The 20,409-nt window shown below is 33.7% G+C and overlaps 1 long non-coding RNA gene across 1 annotated transcript; it reads right to left on the minus strand.

Annotated features, from left to right (window-relative positions):
- Positions 1–17,515: 17,515 nt before the first annotated feature.
- Positions 17,516–18,202, minus strand: LOC148696545 (uncharacterized). The gene is made up of 2 exons (XR_015962244.1): positions 18,064–18,202; positions 17,516–17,706 (listed from the first exon to the last, which is right to left on the minus strand). It is a non-coding gene; the product is annotated as an uncharacterized LOC148696545 (long non-coding RNA).
- Positions 18,203–20,409: the final 2,207 nt, after the last annotated feature.

A 20,409-nucleotide genomic window follows, 5' to 3' on the forward strand; every position in this document is an offset into this window, starting at 1 on the left:
TTAAATAAGTGCATATTGACACTTACAAAAAATTATTTACCAAATAATAACTAGCTAGGTACTGTAAATTAAGCATGTGGTCGAAGTCATATGCTGACCGGCTGGTTGTCACATGGATGAAAGATATGAATTTGGATTCCATCGCTTTCAAATTATGGAGATTTTAGGAATCCTCACATCTTAACTGTTTATCGTATATCTTACGGTCAAAAATTATTTATAATTTTTTATTTAAAATTAAAAAAATAATATCTAACGAAAACTGATCGTATAATGCATAATGAACAATCATAATGTAAGAATTCTAAGATCTCCCCCCTTAAAAAAAAAAAAAAAAAAAGAAAGAGAAGATTCTTATTCGAAGGATATATATTACTAGGTACTGTCACGGGGACCACAAAACAATCCACGATACATATTACGGGGACCACAAAACAATCCACTATACATGTTACTAGGTATTGTCACGGGGACCACAAAACAATCCACGAATTACTTTTATGAAAGGAAAATTAATAAAAATAATTTAAAAACTTGAAGTTTTAATGATAATGATAAAATAAATAATATCATGATTGATTTTTTAGTGTAAAAATATGATTTTTCGTTAAAATAAACAGTACCAAGAATTTTTCGTTAAAGCTCTTTTTTATCAATTGAAATAATGGGAGAGTTTGAGCGTTATCGGGTGGTGGCAAACAACTAATTTACATGTAATTCCTTCCAAAAAAAAACAACTAATTTACATGTAATTGTCAATTAAAAATCAGCCAACAACCCTTGTGTTATTGTGGCAAATAACTAATTAATTACATGTAATTTATCTTAGGCTAAATTGGATTAATGGTTTCTGTGGTGATAGGTTAATAGGAAGATAACCTCTGTGATAAAAAAATTTCGGATTTAAACCCTCGTGATGAAGTTCCGTTAGGATTTAAATCCAAAATTAACATTTCCGTTAACCCACTCCCTCTTTTTTCTAGATTACCCTGTGAACATTTCCTAATAGTTAATGTAGCATGTAATTAACTAGTAATCCAATTCAGTAAATTAATCATTAATTTGTTGGTTGGTTTTGTTAGATTAACATTTCTTGATTGGTTTTGTTGGCTGTAGAAATGATGAAATCTGAACCAACCAACAAAATCAATCGATGGGTCGGACTAATTCGTTGAGAATCAAACACCAATCAAGCAAAACAAAACCCAAGAAACATGAAAAGAGGAGCAGCAAGCATACCTCATCATCATCCACTGAAGAATTATCTTTGTTTGAGGTTTGATTGTTTTCTCTGAAAATAAAAAATAAAAAATAAATGAAGGGAAGCTGAAGAGAGAGAGGAGAGGAGAGAAAGGAACAGGATTTCTGAGGCATGTATGAAGAGAACGAACAGTGTTCTATTAAGCACAACATTTTTAGTCGGCTCCAGAAGAGAGAGGTTATGTACTTCTGTGATTTCGATCGGTAAAACTACAGCTACAATGTGGGCTCGACGCTCTCATAAATCTTTATTTCACAGACTAATTATTTAAATTTGCTATTAATTTCTTTTATTTTGGAGCTGAAAATTATTGTTAATTAACTCATATGTTCCATAACTATAGCTACGACTCTATGATTGGGGTGCTGGGATGCAGATAAATATCCTTTGGTTTGCTCCAGGCAGAAAATCTGGAGAGAAAATGAGAGAGAGGGATGGGATGCTAAGAACCAGTCGGGGAGACGCAGAACCAAAGAACCAAGGTGGAAATGTTAACAGAAGTTGACATCAATTGTTAATTTTGGGTTTGGATCCTAACGGAACTTCACCACAAGAGTTTAAATCCAATTTTTTTGACGATTATCATCCGATTAACCTATCATCCTCAGGGACCATCAATTCAATTTAGCCTATCTTACTCACTCAATTAATTGATATGTGACAAACTATTCTCATCCACAAGTCCCACTATCACGATTATTTTGTTGGTCAGTTGGAGGAGTTGGACCCGGCCATGTTTGTCATGAATCATGACTCATGAACGCAAGGGTTCTCTTGGTCAAGATTCATGAACCATACCACTCCGATGTCAACATCAGTAAGAGAAGAAGAATCCCTCAAATTAAAAGAAAAAGTTAGCAATCTATACTGCGGGAAAAAAAGAAGAAGAAAAAGTTAGGCTTCCCATACGAGCTACATCAAATGGTGAAACGCATCTTCCAAGACAAATTAAAATCGCAAACGGTTTCTCGACTTTTCGATGTGGATCAACCATTTACATCCTTACAGATTCTCTCATGTTCAGTGACATTCAAAACAAACATGTAGTTCAATTGACTCTCATACTATGATAGAAGAATTAAACATGCGATTCAACCGACTTCGATACTTTAAAGAAAATTAAGATTTTATCCACCTTGTAATAAATTAACAAAGTTTCTTAACTTTACGACGTGAAACAACACTCCACATTTTTACAAAATATACTATGTACATATCATGACACAAATTTTTGCCTACCTTGCCAAATGACCAACTTTATCTTGAGAGTATGAAGTTGAAAAGATTGCGTGTTTGTCATGGCAGCAACTTATTATGCACATGGAAACAGAACCTGACGCGCCCTGTGAAGGAGCAACAGAAGAGAACCTACCCCTACTAAAACCCACGTGGAAACAGAACCTGATGCGCCCTGTGTAGGAGCAACAGAAGAACCTACCCCTACTAAAACCCACTGTTCATCAGGACCTCAACTATCAAATTAATTATGAGCACGACTTGGGAGAATATGATGACAAAGTTCCACGTAGTGAGGGATTAAATCATAAAAGAGCTTATGAGAAATTGGATTACTTTTTATATTGCCGACTAGTTTTCCGGTAGAACCTTAACTATTTTTGTCATATTAAAGTAGGTTGGTCCTTATATAAAGTCTGATGGTCACACATGCTCCATGTCATCCAATTTGTATTGTCCATATATAAGGCTTGAATATTCACCACACATGAGGGGGCATGTGAGAATGTGAGGATAAAGTCCCATATTAGTGATTGACCAAACATGCAAGGGCTAACGAAGAGTTAGACTACTCTCCATATTAGTCTACGTGTGAAGTCCAATGCCCACACATGTTCCATGTCATCCAATTTGTATTATCCGCATGTTAGATTTTAAAATTCGTCACGCGGACAAAATCTCACATCGATAAGAAATCAAATCATACAAGAACTTATAAAAAATTAAACTATTTTTTATTTACTAATTAATTTTAAAATAGAACCTCAAATTTATTTAAGGTCAACACCTTACTGAAGAGACTATTCACTTTTGAAACACATGAATAAATAATATATAGCACATTTTTCTTCGTGGATGAAAGGAAATTTACATGCAAAAGAGAGGTTCCAGATTAGCTGACTCTATGCCTCTCTATTTTGATATTATATTTCATCAATTATTGGTGGTAGTAAATTAGTAATAGCTAAGCCACGTGGAACACGAGTGGTAACTTCCTAAATTAAAGGGTATTTTAGCCTTTTTAGTCTTTAGTCCTTAGTATTTTAATATCTAGGGGTTTAGTTTTATGATTGCCTAGTTTATAAGGATTAAATGTTGATTTCAAAGTACTTTTAAAATGATTAAAAGTGTTTTTAGATAAAATATTTTCAAGTTTGAAAAGCACTTAAAGTGCTTACTATAAAAACCACCAGTTATATGTTTCTTTTAGGAAACACTTTAAGTGTTTTTTTTTTTTTTCCAGAATTTATTTGCATTTTTACTAAGTATTGGTTTCAAAATCATTTTTATCAAAAACAGTTTCAACTATTTTAAAAGTACTTCCAACGAGCTCTAAAATTCTTTCCAATTTGATTAAGATTAGATATAGTGTCCCATTCTATTTTGGATTATGATTTCTTTACTACAATAAGTTTACCTTCATGCGGTCATTAGGTTTTTAGGCTTTATAAACATCCCTTGTAATTCAGATTAACAAACAATGAAGAGTTGAATAGAAAAGCTATGCCTTCCAGAGATTAAAATTCTAGCCCTGAGATGGGATAGATGCCAAATTCTTGGTGAAAGGTCAAGAACGGGTGACTGGGTGAGAGACCCCTGAAGCGATTCCAGTTATCTTTTTTACTAGTATATGGGCACACATAAAGTGTGTCAAAAAAAAATTTTATTTTTGTTTTTGAAATAGGAGAGAGGAAGAGAGTGATAGAGAATGTGGGATGAGAGATTTTTATTTTTTATTTTTTTAATTAGAGATATGTTAGGATTACATGTAAGTGATACTTTGAAAAAAAAATTGCAAAATTTGGTTGTGTGAAATTACATTTATGCCTCATATATTCTTATTCATGTTATGTTTTAATTAGAGAGTTAAACTGGTAATTTCATAGGATTTTGGTTGGCAATGAGTGTTTTATTAATTAGTAGAAATAACTAGCATTTGCCTACACATTTTGTGTGTATAAACATATTTTTTTAGAAAATGAGAAGGAGAGAGAGAGAGAGAGAGAGAGAGAGAGAGAGAGAGAGAGAACGTGAGGAGAGTGAGAGGTTTTTGTTTTTGATTTTTTTTTAAAAAAATATTTGAGGTATTTTAACATCACCTGTAGGTAAAGCTTCAATAAAAAACAGTAAAAATTGGATCTGTGAAATTACATTATTACCCATCATATTTGTTGGATGATAGAAGACTAAGTAGTATTTTCATCCTCTTTTGGTTGACAAAGAGTTTCATTAATTAATAGAGATTTATATATTGTGTTTTCGCTTATGCTTAAGCTATTAAATTTTTGCTGCCGGCCAACTCTGTCCTACATTACTAAAGCAGAAATCATGTGCATATGGACTCTCCCATAATTTATTCAAATTATGAAATTTTCTTATTCTCGTTTGATTGTATTGTATAAGTGAATAACATATGTATTTTTCATTTTTTATACAGTAGATGAAAAAAAATATATGGGATATTTAACTTTCATACACCATGTTAAAAACATTAGTTCTAACACAAGAAGTCCAGACTAATTTAAGTGCCATCCAAACATTGCAATTTAATTTTTTATTATAAATTTATATGATTGATCGGATCCAGAAGCGCAAACATCAATATCTACTGCACATAAAACGGACACATGAAAAAAATGCTAAAATGCAAGAAACTCTTTCTGCCTAAAGAGTAACATCCAATAACAATATTCCAAAAGCACATAGGGTATTACTAGTTATCTAAAAACTATAAACGAATGTGATAATTCAATAATCAAATTGGAGAGTTTTTCCTCTTTCTTCTTCGTTGCTTCCATGCATGGAAGCAAGAATCTCATCGAATGATGACAAATTTTGATTTTAAAAAAGTAATAATGAAATGTTGTTTGTTGATTGATATACAAGGATTTGGATCCTATCCGGATCCAAATTGTGGAGATTTTAATGATCTTCACATCTTAGGCCATCTCTAACAGAAGGGTCTAGAGGGTTGAAAATAGCCCGAAAATCGTCTCCAACCGAGGGCTAGGCCAGATGGCTCATGGAATATGAAAGGGCCAAAGGGCTGGAGGGTTGGTTGCATGCAACCAGCCAGCCAGCCCGGGGCTGGCCAAAATTCAAATGCAACGGCTAGCTGATGTCAGCTAGCCGTTGCTTCAGCTAGCCCTTGCATTTGAATTTTTTTTTTTTTACAGTTTTATTATTATTTTTTATTTACAAAATTTTTCCTATAACTTCTATTTTTCATATTTTTTTTATATTCTATTTTTTTCCCTATAACTTTGCTTTTACATAATTTGTTTCATATTTTTTTTAAATTCCATTTTTTCCTATAACTTCTAGTTCACAAAATTTGTTTCATTTTATTTTAAATTCTATTTTTTTTCCTATAACTTTTATTTCACAAAATTTGTTTCATATTTTTTTTTAAATTATATTTTTTTTCCTATAACTTCTATTTCACAAAATTTGTTTCATATTTTTTTTCTAAATTATATTTTTTTTCCTATAACTTCATAAGCCATTATACAACATTAAATAGTAAATTATGTTTGCTCATGTGACCATTTGGATTTGAATTTAAGTTGTAGTTTAAAAAGAATAAATTATGTTTCTATGGCCATTTGGCCCTTGGTTGGAAATGGAGGCAAATATGGCCATGTATTGTTAATTAAAATATTAATATCTTGGAGGCCTTTGGCCAGCCCTCGGTTAGAGATGGCCTCAGTCATTCATTATGCATTGTGCGGTCAGAAATCATTTGACTATTTTTATTTAAAATTAAATACAAATAATATTTGATAAAAATTAACCGTATAATATACGATGAATAATTAAAAAGTAGAAATTTATAAGATTCTCATAAAATGAATCCGAATAACATCTGTATCCGATATACAATCCAGACATGTCCTCGCACAATTAGCTCCTTTTGCCTTTTTCACTTTTAATTAAGTAATCAAAAATACCTTTAAATTTTCTAGGAAAAAAAAAAAGTGTATCTTTTCGCATCTCAACCAATAACTTTTGACCTTGCCCTCAGTCTTGTAAGAGATGGAAGCTTTTGCCCAATCAAACGTATGTGTGGATATGAAATCACAACCGTAGATAATGAATAGAGCTTTTGCCCAATTCTCCTCTCTCTTTTTTTTTTTTTTTCTCCTCCCCTTCTCTCTCCTCTCATTTGAACTCTCATTGTTAAATCAAATCAATATCTTATATTAATTTTTTATAGCAAGTGAATGTGAAATAAAAGGATGAAAGAAGATAAAAAAAAGAAGAGAGAGAATCCTAATCCATCAAACATATGTGTTGTGGATATGAAATCACAACTATAGATAATGAATAGCAAACCCGCAACTGTAGGTTATGAAATCACATTTCTACGCGCATAGTTTGAGAGACTGCATGCATATTCATAGTCACAATTTACAGAAGCTTTTACAAATATCCATGAAAAGATGGAATCATGGAAGTGTGTGTTCCCTGTTTAATGGGTCGGAGCCCGACACCTCGAAGGACTTCTTATAGTAAAAGGCGATAGCCCATGGTTGTCATTGCCACAGACGACCCTTCGTAGCTTTATGAAATCATCAGACACGGTTTACAGGTATAAGCTGAAAAAACCTATGATCATTTATCCTTGATTTATCAAGCAAGGACAGGCGATATAGCTATTCACTGTTGACTATATATTGCATAGGAAGGAGGATTCTTTCCCCTCCTAATTTCCTTCTCCTTCTATTTGAACGGTTACGGTTTAGCTACGTCAACATCTTATATTGATTTTTTTTATAAAGACAATAAGAGAAAAAATAATATGTAAGAAGAGAGAAGAGAAGGGAATAAGAATAAGAGGGGAGAAAATCATCTTTCATTGCATATTGTATGAATATAACGTACTTGTCACATCAGAACACACTATTGTCCATACATTTACCCATTCATCAAATAAAATATGATTTTTTTTTTTCAAGGGATAGAATCATATGTTTGGGTTAAATAATTATTAGTTAAGAAAAACATGAAATTAAATTAATTATTAATCAACTCATGTAGTCATGTTTGTATAAAGGGAAATGCTAAGTGACTTTTTTAAAAGTGAGATTTTTCGCGATTCTTTGTCAACTTACTATTTAACGTCAATTCTTGTAAGAATACTTTAAAACATTGTGCAAAAAACATACAGTGACAGAAAGTTCATAAAGAGTTCTACTTTTAAGAGAATCTCCTTAGTATTTTTCTTGATTAATTATAATGGTCTTAAACTTTTAAGAATAGAAGATTGACGTTAAGGCTTGGAAAAAAAAGTTTTTTTTTAGATTTACTTTTTTAATTATTCTACACTAGACGCCAACAACATAGAAACTAAACGCACAGCAATATCAAAGTTGTTTTGCCAGAAAAAATGAAAACATGTCGCATTTTGCCAGAAGAGTATAATTTTGGAGTGAGGATTTTTGTCGGATTCTTTTTGTAAAGATTCTTTAAATTTTCAAATTATATTCGTTTATCGTATATTGTGTGGTCATAAATTATTGTAATTTTTTTAATTTAAAATTGAATATAAACAGTACCTAACGAAAATTGATCGCACGATTAACGGATGTGATTAGAAGATTTCTGGGATCCACTCTCATAATCTTGGTGGTCACTAGCTAATTCATGTCCACGTGCCATGGTGCATGGTTGTCCTTTACCACATTTTTTTTAATTTCTTTTGAATACATTGATATTTTTACATTAGGGGAAGGGAGTTCGGCAAAATCACACAATGGGCAGCCTAATTTGATATCGAATTCACCATCCACGTGATTCAAACCTAAGACCTCTCACTTTCAAGTAAAGAGAAATACGACCAGACAATAGTAATGAGTAACTCCTTTACCACATTATTTATTCTTTAAAGAATATTTTACTCTTTAAAACTTAATTAGACGAAATCAGAATTTTAATTCTATAAAGAATATAACTGTACTTTTATAAAAATGATATGTTAATAATGTGATTTCATAATCTAGAGTTGCAGGTTTACTGTTTTAATGGTGAGCATGAGCGCATAAAATTTTTTTTATTAATTTTTAACAAGCGATATTATCTACGTTAAGGGAGAGGGGAGTGGGTTTACCCTCACAATGAGCTAGCAATAATGTAGTTCAAATTCACCTTTGGCAATAATCAAACCTAAGACCTCTCACTTACAAATGAAGAGAAATATCACTAAATTGTAGTATTAAATGATCATCTTTCAATATTGGTCCTCATAACTAAAAATCTTATAATAGCTTAAATTTATCAGAAGATTGAATTTTGGAGTAAACCTAGCTAGATTATATAGAAGATTGAAGACTATTTATTCTTGTGTGTGGGTCATGCATTCATCACATGCCATTGTATGATATGACACTTAGACCAACTCCAATGGTGGGCTAAAAGCCAAATTACCCTCCAAAATTTCCCCCCAAACCCACTCCAACCCAAGAGAAAAATTGGGGCTAAATACTAAATGCTAAACCAAGGCCAAATTCCCCCCAAAATTTAGCCCAGAAATCAAAGTGGACTCCACCCAATATTTATCGGAATTTAAATTTTTTTAGATTAAAATGTATATAAAATTAATTTACGATAGTCTACATATTTATTTGTTTTTTAAATTTAATTTAACAAAAAAAAAAAGCCTAAGTTCATTTTTTAATAATCCCGGGCTAAAATTTTAGGCTAGAACGGTTGGAGCAGAAAAGTTGTTTCTGGGCTAAAAGCTAAATTTTCCGGGCTAAAATATTTAGCTTTTAGCTCAACCATTGGAGATGGTCTTAGAAGACAAGTGGAAATGTTTTACATTCTATTTACCTAATTCTCTATTGTTTTTCCCAAAAAAAAAAAAAAAAAAATCTCCATTGAATTATACAACATTATCTAATAGTATGATGCACAGCTCATTATTATTATTATTATTTTTTTTTGTCAAATGATAGATTTGTTAGATTAGAGAGCTGACGAGATTCAAACCTAAGTCGTGTTGTAAGAGCAACACTTCTCTTCACCATTGTGGTAGAGGCCATATGGGTGTGTTTAGTGTTTGATTGGGAAAAAAACTGGCAAAGTCATTTGAAAAATGGCAATTTGTCTTTGTGTGCTAAATTACTCTCGCGCCAAAAGTTTTTTATTTGGCTATGAAAATATACCTTTTCTTTTTAACTTGAACTATGTAAAAGCAATGTTCTAAAAAGAGTAGTCAGGCGACAAGTTGGGGTCTAGCGTTTAGGCGGATTTAAGTAAATTTACTATATACATTTATATATAAGTGCTTATGTATTTAAAAGTAAATAATAATATATATTTCGATTAAATAATTATACATATGGATATATGTATAAAGTTTAAGGGCTTTATAAGTTAGTTTCGTAATGTTTTTCAACCCTTTTAACACGTGGGATTGGCAGAAAAAGTTCCACTATGCATTGTCTTCTTCCTTGGAAAAAATTGTGTTCCTCCTCCAGATAAAAAACAGAGTCCATGCGTCTTTCCTTTCTCAACCATGCTCGGACCTCTTGAGCCTCCAGCTCCTGCCTAGGCGCCCTAGTCGCCGCCTAGCACCTTTAGGTGCCCATCTATTTTCTTTCCCAATTTGCCTCACGACTTGGGCCGAATCCAGAACAATGACCATTGTGTAGCGCCTAGATGACCGTCTAGACCAATTTTTACAATAATGTGTAAAAGTTAAAAAGAAGGCATTCTTGATGACTAAAATAGAAAGTGACAAGGCAAAAGAACCTAATAATAAGGGCATCTTGTTGGGAAAAAAGTAATCCACTAGTTGCTTAAATATGATCACTTTAATTGTACAGAGAAATAATATACATAGAGATAAAGTTAGGATAGTGGACACACACTTTTTATACCTCTTTTGACGCTTAATTGTGAGGTCCACTTCATAATGTATTTCAACGATCAAGCCGTTTATCTTTTAGGTCTTTCCTCACAAATCATGTCTACGAAAAATCACCCAAATCCGAATTCATTTGACCGTTGGACTAAATGATTGTCATTTTGTATTTCTTTGCCGAATGTATTTGACCATTTTCTTCCTTACAAATTAATGTCTTAATGATTTTGGATCTTTTTAATTTTTTGCAAAGATGTATATGAATGATGAATTGAAATATAGACGGTTCGAATCCTTGAAAATGTTACGGAATGAGCCCTACAAAGTGTGTGTCATAAGGTTAGCATCTGGGGACATCCATTTTTTGACACATTCTTTGCTTAACCCATTCCCTATCGTCTATCAATCTATTCTTAGTTGGACAGATTATGGAAAATATCAAGGTGCTACTCCCATCAATCATTGAGGCTATTCTTACCATACTGGCCGCCGAGCTAACTCTATTGTCCATAGGCTAGCACGTTTTGTCTCTCTTTGAGCCAGGAGGGTGAATGGACTGAGTCCCCTCCTTTGTTCATTTCTGACTCACTATTAGAAGAATGTGTGCTGCCTTAATGGGGCTTCTTGCACTTCAAACCATGTAATGACGTTTTGAATCAATAAATCTACTGTCGTTTCTTTTTAAAAAAATATATCTAAAATTATTAAGATATTTTTTTTATAGCAAAGAAAATAGACAAACACGATTTTACAAAAACAGACCAACGGACCGTTTGATACGGAATTAAATTAGGTTCAAGGTCGAATAGGTTGTAGACAGTAGCCGCACAAAAAGTAAGGAAAATGTGAAAATAAGAATTTACTAGTTTTATAAAGAAATACTTTGTTTAATGTCACTAAATGTTTTTTAATTTCGTATTTATATTTCTTAAACCATTAGATTTTTCATCCAACATTGTTAAAAAATACATGCCAAATTACGTATGCAACAAAAACAAATGAGAATTAGAAAATTTCGAAATTTTAATAACAGTAAGGGAGAGTCGATCTTCCTAGACAGCTAGTAGTATGACCAATAATTGATGAAACATAATAGGTTGGCATCGAGTTAGCAAATCTAGAACCTCTGTTTTGTTTACGAATATTAAAGAAAGATAATGTTATCGTGAAAAGCATGCCACGTAGAATTTCCCTATCGATGAAGAAATATGTGGTTAATAGTACAGACTAATTGATGTGTTTTAAAACATGCTATGTAGAATTTTTCCATAAATTTAATAGTTCCGGTCTCGATGAAACGAGAGATTCATTCCTGCAATTATTTCATAATGTGATAAGTTTGTATTAGATATATAAATCACTTTTTAATCACGTGATACATATTGAGTGCTCAAGGTAAACGCCAAAATTATAAAAGAGAATATCTCTCACAAGGGCGAATTGTACGATTATCCTAAGAAGATCCCCCACTGTGTTTTGAAAAAGAGAGATGAAGAAAAAAGCCATGGTTCATATTTGAAAAAGTATTTCACACAGAACGCGCATTTGGTTCTGTCGCCATGTGCATAAGCTGCCATGACAAACACGTGCACAATCTTTCACTTTCTGTACTAATCGATTCTATATGACTTGGCTGTCACCATGACTTTTTCACAAAACTTTATTATTTTAAAGTTCATATTTTTCATAGCACCATTGAGGATGAGGTCGAGTCAGAGTTGTCCTTTTGACAAAAGTTACTAGGTTCACGTGGCTCATGGCTGCAATTTGCCTCATGATTTTTTGAAAAAAAATATGTATTTTATGAAAAAAAATTAGAGTGTCGTGTTCCATAAAAAAATGAAACTCTTTTTTTTTTTATATTAATTTTAAAATGCGTAAAATTTCAACCTTTTCAAAGAAATCAAGTTAGTTCTTGTATTTAGTTTGAGTATTGTTTCACGTGAAAATGTGTGAGGAAGTATTGCAATATTTAAAACATAATGTATGAGATCGTGGTTCGATTCATAATTAAGGTAGTTTTATATATTTTATATAAAAAAAAAAACTTATGACAAATGAGGTAAATAATCACATACATTAAAAAATAACCACGATTTTCAATAATATAAAAATTATGAAATTCAAACCCTAATTTATAATTGTCCTCGTTGTATCGTCCGCCCACCCTCTTGTCATCGTCATCTTGCTTCTCAAGATTAAGGAATCAATCAAACCCTATTTTATGTACCTCCCTGCCTCTTGCCAAGGCCATCATCACTTTTTTTTGTTAACATTGTTCAAATGCTAGAATTTCTATTTTACATGCGGGCATTTGATCGTCTCCTTTTAAACCACAAAATTGTCGGCAAGAAAACGAAAAATCACAAGAGATGAAAATCCATGGTTCTAGGCTTTTTGTATTTTTTTTTTTTTCAAATTTTGTCATTAGAGTTTGGATGGAGTGTGACTGTGTGAGAGTGGAGATGGGAAAGGGAATAATTAAAGGGTCATGAGGGGTGGGATTGGGGCCGCGAGGATCAGCTCGAGATATGAATGGAGATAGAGTGGGAGAAGGAAACCCAAAAAAAAGACAATCAATTTAATTTTGATTTAAATTTTCAATTAAAAATATATAAAATTTAAAATTTTAATAAGGCAAATCCAACTCATATGCTATTTAAGGTCGTACTAAATTTCGGTGTAAAACTATAATAAAAGTACGTTACTCAATTTTAAAGTTCCCATATTTATAGAAAGGAAAAACACAAAATGATGAACAAAATGTCGATATTAAACCACATGTTAATTGATAGATTCTGTAGATGAGGTAGACATCGAAGTGATTGGGTTCATGACTAAAGTAAAACCCTGCCAGGCATTCATGATGAAACGACAGCAAGGGGAAGTCCTTTTTCTTTTAACGTTTATCTGGTGTGTCCAAAACGTACGGATAAAGGTGGGAGTGGTGTACTGGTGAATGCGCGAACGCGGAAAAGAAATAAGATACGGCACGAGAATATTGTCAAGTTACTAATTAACCGAGCCAGTAAGACATAATTACTTGTAATTAATTTGTTATTAGCCACAATAATACAAAGATTGTTAACTTAGTTTAAATTAAGTACCAGCAAACCCTCAACTCAACTATTTCGATTGACAAAAGTGTCGTGGATTGTTTTGTGGTCCTTCACCTGATAGTAACTACTACCATTCTTCATCCTTGTGACGACCAGCTGGTCTGCATATCAGAGTGGACCAAATACTTTAGAAAAATGTTTGAAAATGATATATTTAGACTATAATTGCATGTGATTTAGTATCTCCTCCCTTACTTAATGAAACAATTTCGAATCCCCCATCTCCCCCTCCCTTTAGTATTAATAATTTTTAAAAGGAGTTTTTGAACTTTAATTCTTGAAGAATATTAAAATTTAATAAAAATCTGACGTTAGATTATATATTGATTTTAGTCCCTTAATATGTACTTAATTCAAATTTATATTATATTTATGTTTCAATATTTGATGGTTATCTTATTTAATGTCTTTATATTAATTTTAAATTTATTATTATACACATTTTTATTGATTAGTTTATTTAGCTTCCTCTAATTAGTGTAACTAGACGTCCGTACTGTAATATATTTTATTGAAATGTCTGTACCGTAATATATTATAATGAATTAGTGACACAAAAGAAAATATGCAAAAACATAAGTGTACCGAAAAGTTTGTATCTAAACATATTATACTAAATTAGTGTACTGAAATGTCTATACCTAAATATATTATACTAAATTAGTATACCAAAATGTCCACACCTAAACAAATTATACTAAACTAGTGTACCGAAATGTCTTTACCCAAATATATTGTAATAAATTAGTGGCACATAAGAAAATATGCAAAAAACATAAAATGTACCGAAAAGTCTCTACCAAAATATTTTCTTATATAAGATACTTACCATAAATTGGTGATGCAAAATGTCAATAAATAAAAGCTAATTCATTTGAATTCAAATGAGTATTAAAATTTACAATATTTTTATAAAGTTTAATTCATTGGCACCATAAAACTATAACTAAAAAAAAAAAAAAGACCTTGAATGCATATGATATGCTGACATTAAATAGAGTCTAGAGACTAAAATTAAATTTTAATCTTGTATAAGACATTTTTCTAAACTTCATAAAAGGAGTGAAGTGTATATGATGTATCCAAAGTAGAAATAAAAAATATATATAAAATATTGTGCTCACCTTGAAAGTGAAAAATGAATTCTTATTTCGATCATTTCCTTCCATATCTAATTCTCTCAAAATAAAAGCTCATTACTTCTACGTACCTTGAATATGCCATGAATACCCTCTGCCTTGCTCACAGATGTGAATTGCATAATCGGGATAGCTAGGGCATATTTCTAAACTTCCACGCAGGATTAAACACTAGACTAAAACCACTTAAAAATCTCTCTGTGGATTCGAATGCAAATTGTGAGATTGGTACCTAATAACTATAGCACAAAAAAGTAATGGGTCGACGTAACCTTGGTATCGATACTTAATTAATCCAGACAATCAAGTTTTGTCATACTTAAATACTTTTTTCATAACAATAGTAATGCTGCAGATATTCCAATTCGAAGGAACACTAAGATTCTTGAGATATGTTTGTCTTCACAAAAATTATGATGTTTCCATTTTCTGTCACAACTTACCAATGATATTCAAAGTTCTCTTACTGATCAGTCCACAGAAGATAAAATAAAATGAGCAATTAGTCTAGGTAGCATGGTGATAATGGGTAACAACATTCGGATAGATATAAACAGGAAAAGCTCTACCTTTACCGAGGCAAGAATATTGCCAGCAGTATATCATACTCAGGCGACCAATCAAATCAATAGTTGTTTTTTTTTTTTTTTTAAAGTTAATTAATTAATTAATTTTAACATCTTCAGTCTTTGTATAGTGGTCACCTAATATCAAGAAGATGAAGATTGGAGAAGAGAGAGAACTCCAAGAATCAAGAAGAAAAAGATTCAAGATCAAAGATCAGAGACTGAGAGCGGAAGCAACCAAGATCGAAGAATTTTATCGAGCGATTAGCTATACCGGCGAAGTTACCATGTAAACCTAACCAAAATAGCGTAGAAGAGATAGAGAGAGATTGAGAACGAAATAAAGAGAGCGCTTAGCTTTGAGAGAAAGATGAGTGATTAATGATGATTCACAATACAATGGTTCAGTCTCCCTTATATACTATATAGAAAATTATTAACCAAGTAATCTCATAACTATCTATTAAAACAAACTCACTGATCTATTGATAAGTGGCAGCTTATACAACCATTGGATTATTAACCTTAACATTTCGGCCAAGATAAACAAGCGCAAACACGTCAAACACTTGACACAAGCAAAACCATATGGCTTCGGCATCCTCTCCCGCTACTGCTACCACCACCACCACCACCATGGGCACTTACTCTTCTCTGATCATCTCCGCCAATTCCTACTCTGCCTTCCTCCCAAACAAATCCCAACTTTCCTTCTCTGGAAAAAGCAAGCACTACATTCCACGTAGATCATCAATCTCATGCAAAGCCACAAACCCTAATCATAATAGGCAGAATGAGCAAGATCAACAATGTCCTAATTGGCCTGGGCGGCCTCTACGGGGCCACCACCCTCGCCCCAAAGCCGTTGGCCTTTGCCAACCCGCTGGCTCCACACAACCTAACCAAATGTACGCTGGCCGAAATCACCGCTGGAGGTGAAACTGTGGAGTTCTGTCCACCAGTCTCCACAAAGATCAAAACCTTCACTCCGGACCGGTCTATCCCACTGCGGACGAGGTCTGCCGCCCATTTGGTCACGGATGAGCACTACAAAAAAAATGGGCACTGAACAAATTATTTGTGCCCTTTGAGGCCAAAGGGCACAAACATATGTGTCCATAGACCAATGGCAACAGTGCAGCAACTATTATATTGTCTATGCCCTCTATGGTTGTCACCTTTGATGAAAGGGCCCAATATGGCTTTTTGTGCTCAAACAGTTCAGCACAAATAGATGTTTTTTGTGCCTACATTCTGACAGTCTGTCAGACAATCTGACAACCACCTTGAGGGCACTTTTTTGAAATTGTGCCTAATAAGCAGTATTTAAAAAAAAAAATTGAAAAATCAAAACAGGCTACAAACTGAAATTTAAGCAAAACAAAAGATTAAAAATTGGGTAAAGTACAAAAAACTACCTCAACTATTGGGGTCACGACAGTTTCATACCTCATCTTTTGAAATTGACAATGTCATACCGCATCTTACGAATTTGTGACAATGTTATAACTCTGTCAATTTTTCTGTTAGTTTTTCTGTTAAGTACTGACGTGGCTTGATTCGGGACATACTTTCTATTAAAAAATTATTAAAAACTAAAAAACAATTATTTAATATTTTTTAAATATTAAAATAAAAATAAAAAGCAGAGAAAAAAAAAAAACGTCAGTTCGTCCCTCCCCTCCCCCTCCCCCTCCTCTCTCTTCTCCCCATCTTCATTTTCTTCCCCCCACCTGCAAACCCAAAAAAAAAAAAAAAATTTGAAAACCCAACAACCCCCTGCGGAAGAACAAGAAAGAGAAGGAGGAGGAGGAGGAAGAAGAAGAAGAGGAAAAAAAGGAGGAAGGAAAAAAAAAAAATCCCCATTGTCGGCGCGGAAGAAGAAGAAGGGAGAAGGAGAAGGAGGAAGAAGAAGAAGAGGAAGAAAAAAAGGAGAGGAAGAAAAAATAAAAAAAAAAATTTGAAAACCCATCAACACCCCGCTGCGGAAGAAGAAGAAGGAGAAGGAGAAGGAGAAGGAGGAAGAAGAAGAAGAAGAGGGAAGAAGAAGAAGAGGAAAAAAAGGAGGAAGGAAATTTTTTTTTATTTTAAAAACCATCAACTTCCCTGCGGAAGAAGAAGAAGAAGAGGAAAAAAACTAACAGAAAAACTAACAGAAAAATTGATGGAGGTATGACATTGTCACAAATTCGTAAGATGCGGTATGACATTGTCAATTTTAAAAGATGAGGTATGAAACTGTCGTGACTCCAATAGTTGAGGTAGTTTTTTGTACTTTACCTTTAAAAATTTCATAAAATGAAAATAAACGGCTTCAACTGTTAGAATGAACCAAACAGTAAAAGTGGAATATCATTAATGAAAGTATACAAGTATTCCTCATAAAAAAAACGTGTACTTTAGCCAGGCAAAACTGATTTATCCAACAGAACTTAAGCAATCCATGCATCTCTACATCTAGCCAGGTAGAACTGATTTTGCCCATTTTTCGAACTTGGTGGATAATGCAATCATCTTCCTGAAATCCAAACCAAAGGGAAAATGAAAATAAATTGTTAAGGACCTATTTCCAGTGAAGTTCAAGGACCAAAACTTTCAATCGGCATTGAGAACTCACAAGCACTGACGCATTGCAACTTTGTTATACTAACTAACAACGAACAAAACATGCAACTTAAATGAGCAGCTAAACCATCATTACTAGCAAACAAGATGTACAAAACAATACAAGTTTGGACAATCATTTAGCTTAGGTCAAATGCGGTGAGATAAATCTCAATGTTATGACATTAATTTCTAAGAAAGATAGCAAATGCTAAAAACCTTATAGGATCTGCAAAGCAGAGTCTAATAAATAAGTATTTTGAATTCTAACCTTGCTTATATTCCCCAGTTCTGCATCTCATCCAATCTTTGCTCCACAAACGAACTAATCCGGATGATATATGTGGTATTTGAACCTCTCACAGCCAAAGTCATGAATAGTACCAAAAATTAAAACGATCGATCTATTTCATCAACTTTAATCAACAAACACTACACGTAAATGTAGAACTACAAATATTTTAAACATGTAAAAGTAACTCATGGATGACAAAAATACAAAATTAATCTACAAAAGCAGAAAGTGGTGAAACGGTTCTATCCATTTCAAATCAAGATCAATCCCGACAAGAACCAACATAATCAGCCAATAATGCATATGAACCTTTGCCTCCTTTGAATCCATGGGACCTTACAATGTGGGAACCCAACGATTTTTTAGCAAAAGAAGTGTCATTTCTTTGATTTTGGAGTAACAGTTGTTTTTTCCTGTCAATTAGTTGTCTGTTTTTTTTTTAATTAGCTTATGAAAAAATGGCTTTAAGGATAATGCAAATGAGGCATCTTTCAAGGGGCATGTGGAATGTGTCTCCCACTATTTCAATGACTTTTTTTAATTACTATGATCTTCTACATCTCTCCTCTCACTTCATGAATTTCATTTACAAATTTCTCATTAACTAAGGCCTAGCATCATGCCCTTTTTTTAGTAATCAGATATTACAATTTTACACTTGCTTAAATGATGAGTTTTATTATGGTACTCTTGACTCTAAAAATTACAAAACCTACGTGGCGCGCAGGCCGAGTAACTAATAAGCTAACTACGTCATTCGGTTGAATGCGGGGCGTGCCAACTCGTCGGCCGAGCTTGGCCGAGGAGTAAAATTCGTTGATGTCGCGTTGAGCGCGTCGTTGACTTCTCTATCTTGCGATTGCGACCGAGGAAGGAACACTCTCGGTCTCTGGGTTCTATAGCCTGAAGACAAGGCTACTAATTCTGCGGAGTTCACAAATCGTCGGAGCCCGATTCGGTCACTGTGATTATATTCGTAAGAGTATAAGCACGTCGAATCGAGACCAAACTATATGGGCACAGGTACTCAAATGTGATGTATGTCTTGATGGTAAATGTAGTTCGGCCGTTGGAATGTCGAACCCCGAAACTTACTTGCGAGTATCCAATCATAAAATCACTCGGCGTCCAGTACGCCGAGTAACGCAATTCGTAACACCTGACTACGCCGAGAAGGCTAGCAAGGTGACCTCTACCAACAAGGGTTCGAAAACCCTTCTCGGCCGAGACTTAGATAGGTAACCGGTCGGCCTCGACGCAGTGCTGTTTATCCAAACTGAAGGTGCTTCTCGGTCGGCTGATTCTGCGGCAACAGTGCTGTTTATCCAAACTGAAGGTGCTCGCCGGGTGCCTCCACAGTGCTGTTTATCCAAACTGAAGGTGTGTCGGCAGAAAAAGAAAAGGAAAAAATCTCAAGGTATTTGAGAGGTTTTGCGCAGGGCAATTGTATGCTGAATTGAAGGGGCTTTTCTGTTGCATGATTTCTTGTATTTATAGCACCCCATTCCTTGAAACCGAATTGAATCCTTATCTGGATTGGGAGTCCTTGTCCCGTTTCAACTCTACCTCGAACAAACCTACTCCCACTAGGACTTTGAACTTTCCCCTTTTCTGAGACTTTATTCTTTGCCGGCCGGGAATCCTGGTCGCACCAGGACTTCCTCGGCCCTTTCTGTTTATCTGGACTACTTCTTAGGATAGGACTCGACCGACCCTGCCAACTGGTCCGGGATTTATCACTCGGCCCATAGCATTTGACACAGCCTTGGGCCGAGCACAACCTGTTGCTCGGCCCAACAATATTATTTTGGGCCCAAACAGGTACTAATAGTTATCTAAACCTACCACATAATGACTCACACTTTTGCCTAAAATCGGATAAGACTGCCTTAATATGTAAACCTGAGTGGAAGATTTCTGTAAAGTGAACTCACACATTTATCTTTTGTAGATGAAGGAATGAATGGAAGAAGATAACCAACTTCTGCACTACCTGTATGATTTGGTCATGTGATTGATCATGGGTAGTTTAGCTAGATCACAAAACTCAATCCATCGGAGTGACACCGGATTACAGTTTACGCCTCCACTTACACCGTCTGTCACAAGCCGGATGCTTGCATATGAACCTTACATTGTGGGAAGCCAACTGAGTTTTTGGCATCTTTCATTAACTGGAAAATTTAAAATAAATAAAAAATAAAAAATAAAAAACACTGTAATTATCCTGTAATCGTATCTTAATTTCACTGCCATTTCAAATTAAGGGAAAGAAAAAGTTGAAAACCACCTGAGTCAACGAATATCCTGCAATCATACGAC

Source organism: Pyrus communis, chromosome 5, assembly GCF_041283825.1.
Source record: "Pyrus communis isolate YQ-2024b chromosome 5, ASM4128382v1, whole genome shotgun sequence".
Taxonomy (NCBI): Eukaryota; Viridiplantae; Streptophyta; class Magnoliopsida; order Rosales; family Rosaceae; genus Pyrus; species Pyrus communis.